The 13163-nt window shown below is 43.4% G+C and overlaps 1 protein-coding gene across 8 annotated transcripts in view; it reads right to left on the reverse strand.

Annotated features, from left to right (window-relative positions):
- Positions 1 to 13163, reverse strand: part of PLEKHM3 (pleckstrin homology domain containing M3) — a 278205-nt gene that overhangs the window by 160517 nt on the left and 104525 nt on the right. The window lies entirely within an intron of this gene.

A 13163-nucleotide genomic window follows, 5' to 3' on the forward strand; every position in this document is an offset into this window, starting at 1 on the left:
TACATATCATTTCAGGCATGGAAAGCCAAGACACTGTGGCAAAAAAACAAAAAAACAAAAAAACAAAAAAAACCCTAAATGAAAGATCTCTTGTGAGTGAGATCCCAGTGGAAAGAATGGGCCATCAAAGAAGGAGGTACCTTTCTCTGAAGGGAGGGGAGAACTTCCACTTTGACTATGGTCTTGTCTAAATAAGATTGGAGTTGGCAAACTTAAGAGGCTTCCATAGCCTTGGCAACTCATGACAAGAGCCTCAGGTGATTACTGACGTCATAAATAAGAGTGTCAATTGTTAAATCAACAACAGGAGTTACTGTGCACTTACTCCCCATGTAGGATCTCTGTCCTTAATGTGTTGTACTATGTGAATTAATGGTATAACTAGTACTCAAACAATACTTTATACTTTGTGTTTCTTTGTGGGTGCAAACTGTTGAAATCTTTATTTAGTATATACTAAATCGATCTTCTGTATATAAAGAGAATTGAAAATGAATCTTGATGAAGAATGGGATGGGAGCTGGAGTGGGAGGTGGGATGGTTGCAGGTGGGAGGGAGGTTATGGGGGGGGAAGCCGCTATAATCCAAAAGTTGTACTTTGGAAATTTATATTTATTAAATAAAAGTTAAAGAAAAAAGGAAAATACTACGTATCGGATGGAACCATTTTAACAAGGGAGAAAATCCTCTGCAGAAGAAATGTCTGGAAGGATATGCATCAAAGTGGCAGGATAATGAAAGCTTCCTTTTTCTGGTGTTTTATGATGAACAGAATTCTTTTGGAATAAGAAAAAAAGAAGTCTGACAACATCGAATGAGCAGAATCTTGGTAATAGTATTTCATTCAGGAAACATTTATTAGGCATCACCATAAGTCAGGTACAGTTCTAGGCCCTGAGGATACAGCAGCGACTACAACAGATACACAGCCATGACCTGTGCAGCTTCTATCCAGTGGAGAAGCAGGGCTACTGCATATGGCCATACATGCATGCACAGCCTCTACATCCATCCCTGATGGCCTAAGAGAGGAGGACAGAAAAAATGAAATACATGTTATCTATAGGGTGGTAACAGGGGAAGAAGACAGGAGGTATAGGGTAGGCAGATACTAGTTGCAAGTTAAAATAAAGTGACAATTACCAAAAGATCTAAAGGAGGTGTAGAAGCAGGTTTTGCAGTTACCAGTGGAAAGGAAAAGCAAGTATAGTAACTCTGTAGAGCTCCTTGTGCTTAAGGACCAACAGAAAGCTGAGTGTGCCCGGGAAGGCAGTGGGAAATACAGAGAGAAGGAAATGGGTATGAGACTCTGCAGGAGTCTGTAGTCTGTCTTTTGCTTGGAGTGAGAGGTGAAGGTATTACATAGTTTGGGCCAGGAGTGACGACACCTAATTTACACATTAACTCTAGTTACAGTCTTAGGAACAGTCTGGAGGGGGCCAAGGGTAGAACAGGGAGACGAGTTACTGCAGTAAGCCTGGCAAAAGAGGTAGATGGACTCCAGTGGTAGAAGTGAAAACTGAAGCAGAAGCTGACAGGGTTTGCCGATAGCCTGATGTGGAATGTAGGAGGAAGGTGTGTGGCCTGAATAACTGCATGAACAGAAGTGCCAGTAAGCAAGTGGGCAAGGCTGCCAGTGGTGCAGTCTGCAATGCACATGGTGGTGAGGCTGAAGATTTTAGGTCAGTTTTGGATCTGTTAAGTTTGAGATGTTATTAGACCTTCAAAGGATATTTCAATGTTTGCACTTAGCCTCACCTCCAGTGAACACATTACAAACAGTCCTCCCCGCAACCCCACCCCACCTTGGCAAACAAGGCAGGCATTTGGCACAGCAGTTAAGTGGCTGCCTGGGACTCCATTTCAGAGTGCCTGGTTCAAGTCCTGGCTTCTCTGCCTTCAACACAGCTTCCTGCTAATGCACATCCTGGGAGATAGCAGAGAGATGATGGCTTGAGTACTTGGATCCCTGCCACCCTTGTGGGAGATCTGGATAGAGTTTCCAGCTCCTGGATTCAGTAGGGCCCAGCTTTGGCTCCTGCGGATATTTGGAGCATGAGCTAGTGGGTAGAAGATGCCTCTCTTTAAAAAAAAAATGAAGATTAAAAATATTTTAAAGAACAATTTGTTTATTTGAAAGGCAGAGTGACAGGGAGAAACAGATAAACAGAGTGAGGAGAGGTTTTCCATTCATTGGTTCACTCCCCAAATGCCCACAACAGCCAGCACTAAGGCAGGACAAGGTCAGGAACCAGGAACTCCATGTTGGTCTCCCTCGGCACGGCAGGGACCTGAGTACTTGAGCCATCCCCCACTACCTCCCAGGCTCGCTAACAGGAAGCATAGAGTAGCCAGGACACAAACCAGGTACTCCGAAAGGAAATATGGGTTTCCCAAGTAGCAGCTTAACCACCTGTTAAGCCACAATGCCTATTCTTCAAAAAGTTTTTAAATGACAATCTTTATGATAGAATTATTTCAGTGTTCAGTGGGAGGTCATGCTGGATATTATAATTTCAAATGAAATATGAGTCCAGAGATAAGAAGGGGTAGTTTAGAAGGCAGAAGAATCCAGTTTTATATTCTCTTGAGACTGTCAAGTCAAGCCATTAAGTCGCTTCAGAATCATTTAAGCCAGGGAATAGATGTGACAAACATAAAAGACCTGATGTTCCCTGAGAACTGACACAACTATAAGTAACTGGGAAAACAAGCTTGGCATTGCCTACTACCCTCACCTAGTTTTGGAGGGAAACTAGTTTTACAGTTATATCCTAATGGGAACTTTGGCTGTGCCAGCCATCCTGAGTCCCTAAGTCACAGTTCTGATGACAGAGAATGAGAAATACTCAATCATCCACAGAAATTTCCCTAGAATGGATGACTTCACTACATAAATTTCGCTTCAGGACTCAGAAGAAAAAAATATGACTTAGCTGGTATCTAGTGATGTTTTTAGCAGCCCAAGGTAAAATGAGGAGAAAAAATGAATGGAATGACTTTAAATCTACTTGATTTTAAAAAGCAGTTTGATCTCTGAGGTCGTTCACCTATTTTTCTTTTTTTTTTTTTTAAGGGATATCATGTTCTTACATGAAATGATGGTGAGAAATAGATGTTAATGTATTATTTGTTTTTATGTATGCTCTGGCTAAAGATATAAGGCAATCCTTTACATATCTCTACAGTTCTGTTTTATGTTTATAGGTCTGGGAAACAGAAAGGTCTGGCAAATGCTGACCTAGAGGAAATGTACTCATTGAAACTAAGCCAACTGTCATGGCTGGCTCTCCATGCATGCTGGGACCTGCCAGTGACCACAGCATGCCTGTGTCAGCAATGCCGGCACCCTACTCACAGTCTGTCACCCCTTGTCATTCTTTGACTCTGCAAAAATGACCTCAATCAAGGTTTCAGGAGACTTACAAGTGGCTCCTCTTAGCAGCACAGAAACCTCTGGTCCTCACCTTCACTGAGAACAAATTCCCTGGGGAAAGCAGCAGCAACAGATGCATCAGAAATCCTGGTCCTATATGTACCCTGCTGCTTTGTCACAACTCTTCCTCTTTCTAAATTTTATCTGCTCTACCTGCCTAAGGGCTGCTGTAAAGAACAAACCATGTTTTTATAGGAAAATACTTCTTAATTGGTAAAATCAGAATTATTTTATATACAGTAAGTTGGTCTACAAGTATGACACAATTACAATTATTAACAAACTCCTACTTCATGGATAGTATGTAATAGTTTTCTATTTTAGCCTATGAGAAGGAATGGGACAGTCTTGACATTTATGAGCCTTCCAATCTAGCCAGCATGAAAGGGTACACACATAAGGAAATGAAAACCATCTAGCCACCAAAGTGCCACGTGAGTGGTCCAGATGACCACTGCTGGATCAGATCAGAGAAAGGATCAGCTGCAAAGGACAGATGGGAAGAGGCAGCACTTGAGCTGGCCTTCCACTACGAGTAGCCTAGTTAAGCAGAGCAGACTGGGAGGCAGGGGCATGTCATCTGGGCTAGGTGGCGTGGCTGGTTCCATTAGGGAACCCTTATGATTGGTGATAGAACCCATGTAGGGAATGGGTGGAAGATGGATGTGTGAGTACAGGTTAGAGTCAGGTCATGAAGATTCTTCAATACCCAACCATGACTGTTGCTTTATCCTGCAGGTAGCTGAACAGTCTACTGTCCAGTAAGACCATTTTATAGTAGTATGTATGTTACAGGGAGTGGAAAGATGAGCCATGGGAGGCAGGATTCCCACTTAGACAATTAGGGAAATAAGGTGATGAGAGTGCAGACTCAGGGGATGGAAGTAGGAATGAAAAGTAGAGGAAGGGTGTGCCTAGCTATGAGGGAACCTCAAAACGAAGCTTCTGGACAATGTTAAGGTTCACACTATGGAGAACTGAAAGAATGATGTGATTAACTGAAATAGATCTGACCACAGTGGATAGATTTTTCAGGGAAAAATAATGACTCCATTTAAAGACTTCAGTGGAGATTCCCAGTAGGTGACTGGGGAAAACAAGCCAGTGGGCGATCTCCTCAAGGAAGAGAGCCAGGTTACATATCACTTTTTTTTTTTTTTAAAGATTTTATTTATTTATTTGACAGGTAGAGCTACAGACAGTGAGAGGAAGAGACAGAGAGAAAGGTCTTCCTTCCTCTGGTTCATTCCCCAATTGGCTGAAACAGCCAGAGCTGTGCTGATCTGAAGCCAGAAGCCCAGGAGCCAGGAGCTTCCTCCAGGTCTCCCACACAGGTGCAGGGGTCCAAGCGCTTGGCCATCTTGTACTGCTTTCCCAGGCCATAGCAGAGAGCTGGATTGGAAGAGGAGTAGCCGGGACTAGAACCGGTGCCCATATGGGACGCTGGCACCACAGGCAAAGGACTAACCTGTGCCATGACGCTGGCCCCTCGCATCACTTTTTAGTCATTGTAGATTTATAGGGAACATGACTCCCTGGATGACACTAATATTTCCTGAGACAGGGGTATCTTACATGAACTTGCACACAGTTGCCTCACTGGCTCTTGTTAGGGCTGGAGGGACATGCAGAAGGACAGCCCACATGTTGGGCACTTCTCGTGTCAGAGTTAGAGGACAGTGTGGAAATAGCAAGGACCCAAACAGGACGGACTGCAAAGAAGAGTACAGAGGAGAGAGGCCTGGCGAAAGGGTGGCCAGCAATGACCAGGAGGTCAAGGAGATGAGGGCCTCAGGAAGTTGGTGTCAATGAAGACTGCAAACCATGGTTAGGCTGTGAGGGTCAAATAAGAAGTGGATGGGCAAAAAGGAAACATATTTCTGAGAATCTGGACAGTAGATAGGACTTTAGCTAGTATGAGCAGGAAAAAGTATTCTTCCCACTAGCAGGTTAAGTGATGGGACAGGTGAAGAAAGTTGATGAGCAAGACATTAAATATACAAGCAAGTGAAAGGGATTAGGGGAAGTAGCCTTTGAAGGACCCTGCTGTAATCACCATTGGAGTCCCACATCTTGTAAGCCCTACTGAGGTTGTGTGCTCTGAACAGAAAGCTGTGGCAGAACCCTGACTCTTTGATTGTCTAAGTGGGAATCCTGCCTCCCATGGCTCATCTTTCCACTCCCTGTAACATACATACTACCATAAAATGGTCTTACTGGACAGTAGACTGTTCAGCTACCTGCAGGATAAAGCGACAGTCATGGTTGGGTATTGAAGAATCTTCATGACCTGACTCTAACCTGTACTCACACATCCATCTTCCACCCATTCCCTACATGGGTTCTATCACCAACCATAAGGGTTGGGCTCTTTGATGCCTTCAGGCTGGTTCACCTTTCTACCTGTTCACCTCTTGGCTCCTGAATTTTGATTGACTTATAATAAAGATCACAGCTGCTAACATTTGCTGAGCACTTACTCTGTTCCAGGCATTAACTCTTAATCCTCAGACCTCCTCTACCGACTCTGAAGGCTATTAGAAAAACTGGTGAGCTCTGGCAGTGGAACTTCAGGGACTATAAGAAACCACCTCTGCTTGTGATCTCACTTTATTCTCTTTTCTCAGTGTGCCCTACTTGGACATAGCAACTCAGCTCCAACTTTTAGCTCTGAGGTGTCCAGGAGTCACCAAAGGATGCTGCACCAGGTCATGGTGCCTCAAGTCCTCACACTACGGGTGCCTGCAAGGCTTGTGTAATGCCCTGGCCCAAGCCCTGGGGCACTGCAACCTAGCTTCTAAGGGACATCAAGGTTGACCTAGCTTCTAGTTCTATAAGCATCTTCGCATTTGCTTTCCAAGAAAGTCAAATCTAAGACCACCCTTTGGGATGGACCACTCAACCAAAATAAGAGTTACGGATCCAGTAATGGATTCAATTCCACGAAGCTGAGGTCAAAACCTCAAATACTTACAGGCCCAAGTGCTACCATAAATGAGCTGGGGATAAGAAAAACAGGCAGCAGGGACGCATGCTGGTGCAGCAGTTGGCACTGGGGACACATCCTAAGTCAGTGTGCCTGGGTCCAGAGTGCCTGAGTCTCAGCTCCGCGCCTGATTCCAGTGACCTGCTAACGAGCACCCTGAGAAGTAGCAGATGATGGCTCAAGCACTTGGGCCTCTGCCACCCATGTGGGAGACTTGAACTGAGTTCCCGGCCTCTAGCTTTGGCTTGGCTCAGACCTGGCTGTTGTGAGCATTTGGGGAGTAAGCCAGGAGGATAGATTATCTCTCTCTCACTCTTTCTCTGACTCTCAAATAAGTAAAAAATAAATTAAAGAAAAGGAAACCCAATAGTACTGGGTTTGGGAAGATAACAGAAGCAGTGGAGGGTATGACAAAGTGGATAGTCTAGTATGTAAAGCTGCTTGTTGCTATATAAAAATGAGGTAAACCCTGTGGTAATCAGAGGTTCTGTTTCCCAAGAGAAATCAGAAAGTTGATTTTGTGTGTATGTGAAAAGTCCTGATTATTTAAACATCACTAACTATTTCATCAAATCAAAATCTGACGAGGGCCACCTCTGTATGGCCAAACAAATCACATCTGCTGGGCCAGCGGTGCCCAGCCGTGCGGGGCCTGTCTGTGACCTCCGATTTACACGCATCCTCCCGTGCGTTCAGCAGCACGCGGAGGGCTGAGGCCAGGACTCCCCTCGTGGCTGCTGATCCGGATGTGTCCCGACACTGCTGTGCATACTGAGATTTTCCACCGTTGTTCATGCACCTTCACGTGCGACATGGTAAATAATTCCCAGGAAAAGCTGGCTGGGCCTTGAACTAAGGCAGCAGGGTCACCATCTGGGAGTCCTCAGAAACAGTGATTCTGCAGCACTGTAAACATTTTAGGCTTCATAGAGGATGCTGACTTTTTCTAAACTAATCACCCCACCAGTCAAGATTTGCAGTATGGGTTCAAGGACAAGGCGTTTATTTAACAACAATCAGAAAAACAGTGAGGATGAAAACTGGACAGTCATAACAACGAAAGGCCTAAAAGCCAACTGTGACTTCCCTAATAAGGTGACGACCAAAGTTGGCTCCCTGGCAGGCGAGTGCCAATACGATTAATCAGTCTGTTTTCAGTGTTCTCGCGACAGCAATATTAACAGTTTGCTTTTTTCTGTTTATATGGTGCTGACAGGTCTTCAGCATGCTGGCCTACTTGCTGGAGATTAATGGCCACTCTTACACTGAGGTAAAAACCAGGCAGGGAGAGAATGTCATTTACGACTAGATAAGAACTGGATTCTCTTGGGTTTTTGCTGTTGTTGCTCTCCAATGGCCCATCAGCTCCTCTCTCTTAAATTCTATCAGGATATGTAAGATTAGCCATGTCTAGAAGGTTCCCCTTGCTGTGGCTGTTACATGCTCAGGCAAAACAAGGGCAACCTTACATACTGATTTGGGACAAGCTTTTATCCCTAAAGGTACTGCTGGCTCATTATGTTTTATTATTATTTTTTTAAGATAAAGTAGGCTCACTCTTTCTTTTTTTTTTTTTAATTTTATTTATTTATTTGAGAAGTAGAGTTACAGGTGGGGGGGAGGGGGAAGAGACAAAAGGTCTTCCATCTGCTGGTTTACTCCCCAAATGGCCACAACAGCCAGAGCTGGGCTGATCTGAAGCCAGGAGTCAGGAGCTTCTTCTGGGCCTACTAGATGGGTGTAGAGGCCCAAGGACTTGGGCCATCTTCCACTACTTTCCAAGACCATAGCAGAGAGCTGAATCAGAAGAGTAGCAGCAGGACACTAACTGGCACCCATATGGGATGCCAGCGCCACAGGTGGAGGCTTAGTCTACTATGCCACAGCACCAACCCATCATTATGATTTCATTTTCATTATTTTTAAAAAAGATTTATTTTATTTATTTGAAATGCAAAATTACACAGAGGGAGGGAAGGAGGGAGGTAGAGAGGGAGGGAGGGAGAGAGGGAGGGAGGGAGTGAGAGAGAGTAAGAGTGAGTCTTCAATCCATTGGTTCACTTCCCAAATGGCTGCAACTGCCAGAGCTGGGCTGATCTGATACAAAGCCATGGGCCAGAAGCTTCCTCTGGGTTTCCCACATGGGTGCAGAGGCCCAAGGACTTAGGACATCTTCTATTGCTTTCCCAGGCCATAGCAGAGAGCTACATCAGACGTGCAGCGGCCAGGACTAGAACTGGTGCCCATATGGGATGCCAGCACTGCAGACGGCAGCTTTAACCACTATGCCACAGTGCCAGCCCCCATTATGATTTTAAAAGTCAGAAACAGGTGTGAGGTGGCCTCAAGCACATGAGCTGGGAAATGGCTCCCCTTGGTGTTTACAGCTGTTTGTATGGATGTGGCAAGGGCAGAGTTGGTATTAAATGCAGTTCAGTGCAGGAAGTCATGATGACTTCAGAAAATCTCCAAGAGATTACGTCACTGAACAGTTATATTTCTTTTCTTTTTTTTTTTATTTAATAAATGTGAATTTACAAAGTGCAACTTTTGCATTGTTGTGGCTCCCCCCGAACCTCCCTCCCTCCCGCAGCCCTCCCATCTCCCACTCCCTCTCCCACTCTTCATCAAGTTTCATTTTCAATTATCTTTATATACAGAAGATCAACTTAGTATATACTAAGCAAAGATTTCAACAGACTGCACCCACACAACTGCACAAGATATAGCATACTGTTCGACTAGTAGTGTTATCGTTAACTCTCATAGTAAAACACATTAAGGACAGAGATCCTACATGGGGAGCATGGGCACAGTGACTCCCATTGTTGATTTAACAATTGACACTCTTATTTATGATGTCAGTAACTACCCTGGGCTCTTGGCCATGAGCTGTCGAGACTATGGAAGCCCCTTGAGTTCACCAACTCTGAACTTGTTTAGTCAAGGCCATATCACAGTGGAGGTTCCTTCCTCCCTTCAAAGAAAGGTGCCACCTTCTTTGATGGCTCTAAACAGTTATATTTCAAAATCAATACAAATGTTTTCAAATAATACAAGACTAACTCCCCTCATCCCACCTCCCCCACTACCTGAAATGCTGTCAGAATGAGTACTGGTTGTTATTGGCATACTTTTCTCTGCCCGAGGTTAGAAAGAAATGATAACCCTAAACATTATTTTAACAGTATAAAAATATAGGGATGCCTGCAGCACCAACACCCTGGGTTCTAGTCCCGGTTCGGGCGCCGGATTCTGTCCCAGTTATTCCACTTCCAGTCCAGCTCTCTGCTGTGGCCTGGGAGTGCAGTGGAGGATGGCCCAAGTCCTTGGGCCCTGCACCCGCATGGGAGACCAGGAGGAAGCACCTGGCTCCTGGCTTTGGATCGGCGCAGCGTGCCGGCCGCAACACACCTGCCATAGCAGCCATTGGGGGGTGAACCAATGGAAAAAGGAAGACCTTTCTCTCTGTCTCTCTCTCACTGTCTAACTCTGCCTGTCAAAAATAAATAAATAAATAAATAAAGTATAGGGAATCGAAAATCACAAATATATGTGTGTGTATGTGTGTGTGTATATATATATGTATCAATGCGCCTCCTCTAAGCGTCTGTAAGTCAGTGTCTCCATGTTTACTCTTAGGGAGACTCTGCTCCACCCATGTTAGGAAGCAGCCACATGGGTGCCTATGCACTGAGTACCTAGGAACTGCAGTCTGTGCCCAGCTAGCTTTCCAACTCACTTCCCTTGCTTACTCCTCTCCTGACACAGAACTAGTTTATTTGTAAAAGATTTACTTATATAGAAGGCCAAGTGACAAAGAGAGGGAGGGAGGGAGAGAGACAGAGAAACAGAGAGATTGATTGATTGATTATACCTACTGGATCACTCCAAAATGGCTGCAACAGCCAGGGCTGGGCATGCTGAAGCCAGGGGCCAGGCACTGCATGAGGGTTTCATCCGCTGCTTCCTAGGGTGTGCATTAGGAAGAAGCTGGATTGGAGGTGTAATAGCCTGGACTTGAACCACACTCTGATGTGGGACCTGGACATCCCAAGTAGAGGCTTAACCTGCTGCCCCACAATGTCCTTCCACACCCACTCTCCAAGCACTGTTTTCAACACTCTAGTTGTTACAAATTAATTTAATTCTCTAGTGAGATGGCATTGGTACATGCCATCTTGATGGGATTGTATTGGAATCTCCTGGCATGTTTCTAACTCCACCATTTGGGGCAAGTCCGATTGAGCATGTCTCAAATTGTACATCTCCTCCCTCTCTCATTCCCACTCTTATATTTAACAGGGATCACTTTTCAGTTAAAATTTAAACACCTAAGAATAATTGTGTGTTAATTACAGAGTTCAACCAATAGTACTAGAACAAAAAAAAATACTAAAATAGATAAAGTATTACATTGTACATCAACAGTCAGGACAAGAGCTGATCAAGTCACTGTTTCTCATAGTGTCCATTTCATTTCAACAGGTTTCCCCTTTGGTGCTCAGTTAGTTGTCGCCGATCAGGGAGAACATATGATATTTGTCCCTTTGGGACTGGCTTAATTCACTCAGCATAATGTTTTCCAGATTCCTCCATCTTGTTGCAAATGAATGCCATCTCACTAGTCTAAGTGATCAATTTCAGTTCACAATTGATCACACTGATAGGTCTAAGAGTCAAAGGGATCACACAAACAAGACTAGTGTCTGCTAATACTAACTGATAGAATCAAAAAGGGAGACAAGATCCATCATGGGAAGCGGGATACACAGCAGACTCATAGAGTGGCAGATGTCCTAAACAGCACTCTGGCCTCAGAATCAGCCCTTAAGGCATTCAGATATGGCTGAAGAGCCCATGAGAGTATTTTAGGCATGGAAAGCCAAGACACTCTGGGGAAAAAAAAAAAAAAGATCTAAATGAAAGATCTCTGCGAGTGAGATCCCAGTGGAAAGAATGTGGCCATCAAAGAAGGAGGTACCTTTCTCTGAAGGGAGGAGAGAACTTCCACTTTGACTATGGTCTTGTCTGAATAAGATCGAAGTCAGTGAACCCTAAAGGCTTCCATAGCCTTGGCAACTCATGACTAGAGCCTAGGGAGATTACTGACGCCATAAACAAGAGTGTCAAATTGTTAAGTCAACAACAGGAGTCACTGTGTACTTACTCCTCATGTGGGATCTCTGTCCTTAATGTGTTGTCCAATGTGAAGTAATGCTATAACTAGTACTGAAACAGTATTTTACACTTTGTGTTTCTGTGTGGGTGCAAACTGATGAAATCTTTACTTAATATATACTAAATCGATCTTCTGTATATAAAGATAATTGAAAATGAATCTTGATATGAATGGAATGGGAGAGGGAGCGGGAGATGGGGGGGGGTGCAAGTGGGAGGGAAATTATGGGGGGGGAAAGCCATTGTAATCCATAAACTGTACTTTGGAAATTTATATTTACTAAATAAAAAAAAAGAAAAAAACCAAATTAATTTAATTCTCATAACAGAATATATTGAGGGAAGAGCTAAATAATGTTTGCTTGAAGTACAGATGTTTAGAGTAGAGTAATCCTGGGCTAGATATAGGCAGATCTTAAATTCCATACTTGTACTTTGATAATTTGTCTCAAGCAAAAGTTGGATGGGAGAAGGAAAAAACTAAAGTTAGACAGATAAGTTAATTTTCAATGAAGGTGATACACTGGAAGTAAAAAGGAGAGGAAAAATCTGAGTTACTTCAAAATGGCACCAAACTAAATTCTGGGAGGATGATTTGATTGGAGGGTGATAGATGGGTAAGACACTGTGCTAATAGGGTAAAAAAAATAATTTGAAGATGATCTCTTCTTCAAAACTAGCCATGGTTCAGTGGTCTAAAGCAACACTTACTATCCACTGATCCCTCCCTCCCTGCTTCTTTCCTTTGGCTTATGAGCACCTACCTTGTGCTAGGCTTTGCATTATACAAGGGTCATGGACAAATCCAGAAAGTAAAAAGGAAAGGAAAGGGTAAAAAAGAACTGCTGTCTTCATTCTCATAGCTTTGGGAGTGTCTTCTTTCTAGAACTTCCATCTCTCTCCTGGTGGTCTGGCCATAAGGCACAGTACATGGTGGTAAACCACCAGACTGCTGGCATAGAGGAGGGTACTTAGTCATCCACAGGGAGCGGACCTCCCATTTAATTCTAAATGTGTGCCCTGATTTGGCATATTTTAACCAAAGCAAAACATTATACCAGAAAGGTACCTAACATGATTCCATGTGTAGATTTTAATATCATCTAAAAATATAAGCACAAGAAAAATACACTCTGAGCAAAACCAGGAGGTACTGAAAATAATAGAACAAAAATACTTTAAACATTAAAAGTCTTATATTTAGTTTAGTTGGTAAACTAGTTTGAGGCATGTGATTCTATTGCCTTCCAGGAAAAAACCCAATCTTTTGAAATTAAGATCTGCTTTAGAATTCTTAAAAAGTATAAGTATAAATCCCAACTGCTTTGTGAAAAACAACTAGGTAATAGAATGACTACTACTGAGAAGAATTTTGCTTTATGGATCTGCCTTTTCATTATTATTTTATGAGAGCTTGTCTACATATTATGTGTCCTTCACTATCTACTTTTAATTCTTTTTGAAATTTCTTCTTCAGATGCCTGGGGTTATGTCAATTTCTTTGGATCTAATTGGAGCTCAAATTGCAAACTCTATCACATTAATACTTCCCAAAGGTTC

Source organism: Lepus europaeus, chromosome 1 (assembly GCF_033115175.1).
Source record: "Lepus europaeus isolate LE1 chromosome 1, mLepTim1.pri, whole genome shotgun sequence".
Lineage (NCBI taxonomy): Eukaryota > Metazoa > Chordata > Mammalia > Lagomorpha > Leporidae > Lepus > Lepus europaeus.